The following is a 1,839-nucleotide window of genomic DNA, read 5'->3' as shown; positions in this document are numbered from 1 at the left end:
AGAGAAGCTGCTTAGTGGGGCCAGACTGTACATTCCCTGAAGGGTTGGGGAAACTATTGGCTGGGTTGGGACTCTGTTGTCTCCCTAATATGGGATTGTCTTGCTGGGTATTGGTTGGAAAAGAAATTTGGTCCTATCCTCTTCCCCCTGTGGCTGAAGAAAGGAAGACCACGGTACTGCTGATTGTGATATCAGCTTATGTTATTTTCTTTCTTTGTGGGACACTGAGCCAGGGTGTCCATGGAAAGCAATAAAGCAGCAAACCCTTGGGTTTTTCTGTATGTTTACATGTCTCCTCATTGGGCTGATAAAGAGCCCCGTTTTGTGTTTTTTAAACGAGTTGGCTGACTTGTTGAAGGCAGCCCTTTGAAGATGGCTTCTGTTCTTCCAGTGAACCATCGTGTAATGAAAAACCCATTCGGAGAATGGAGAAACATATGGAGAAACCTCGGGGTATTTGAGATCCAGTCTCTGATATTGTGAATTATGATCTATTTTCTCCAAGATCATTTTGGGGAAGAGGACAAGAAGGAAGGGCAAGGCGTGAGAGGGACCGAAGATAGTGTGTCAGGTAGACTGAAGTTCTCAGATGTTCTAGCATCTACAGTCTCTTCAGGTCACAAACCTCACCATTCTGGGGTGGAGGTTTCATATTTCCTTCATATATATATATACATATATAGTTATATAGATTATATATAACTATATACATTATGTATATACAACTGGATGTCTATGTGTGTGTGTGGTTGTTTCTGAGATATAGTACTATAATTTTTCCTGGGAAGGTCTTGGAGGAACCTTCCAGCCTCCATTTTCCAGGTATCTGGGATTACAGGTATGAGCCATCCCACCCGGCAGGAACTATATATTTTTCTATGTCCACCATCCCCGCTATCAGAGGAACTAAAAAATTTTGTTACATATCTTGAGAGATCACCTAAAATGATCAGTGATCCTTACCTCTGGGCTGGCTTCTGTCCTGGTTTATTTATGGTTCCTGTTGGGAGTTTGAACTAAACTAGGGAGATAGAGTGGTCGGGCACAGTGTAGGAAGAGGAAAGGAAAGTTGAGCCAAAGGTGAAGAATGCTTCCTGAACAAGGGGTCGAGTTCAGCAAGGCACGGAATGAGGAAATGTTTGTGAGCACCTCCCCGACCCCAAGCCTGGCTACATGGATGAGTCTCGTATCCACATTGAACCCCAATACCTCCCTTGTCTGGTTTGGTGGTTAGCCAAATTGGGCAGATGAGAAACTTGGTATAAATACAGATTCTGTGCTTAAGATCTTAATTTAATGCAAGGAACATAGGAGAGGAAGAAAGTGGGAGCACAAGCATTTTTTTTTTTTTTTTTTTGCCAGTCCTGGGCCTTGGACTCAGGGCCTGAGCACTGTCCCTGGCTTCTTCCCGCTCAAGGCTAGCACTCTGCCGCTTGAGCCACAGCACCACTTCTGGCCGTTTTCTGTATATGTGGTGCTGGGGAATCGAACCTAGGGCCTCGTGTATCCGAGGCAGGCACTCTTGCCACTAGGCCATATCCCCAGCCCTGGAAGCACAAGCATTTTGAGAGAAGAGGTGAATGGAGACAGACTTAAGAAGCACTGGAAAGAAGAATGCAGACTAGGGACTGTGTGTGAAGCAAGCAAACATTGGGATATAGAACAGGAAAACAGAAATTTACTTTGAGATTGATCTTATCCTAAGCAGAAGAGAAAAACTAAAGCATAGATCTAAAGAAAAGTGACGTAACATTCTAAGTTAAGAAGGAACAGGTCATGAGGGAAATGGGAAAGAAGCAGGGAGAAAGGAGGACATAGTATGTGAAACCAGAAGTAGAA

The sequence above is a fragment of the Perognathus longimembris genome, chromosome 2, assembly GCF_023159225.1.
Source record: "Perognathus longimembris pacificus isolate PPM17 chromosome 2, ASM2315922v1, whole genome shotgun sequence".
Taxonomy (NCBI): Eukaryota; Metazoa; Chordata; class Mammalia; order Rodentia; family Heteromyidae; genus Perognathus; species Perognathus longimembris.
The sequence above is the reverse complement of the archived record's forward strand: the minus strand, read 5'-3'. Positions refer to the sequence as shown.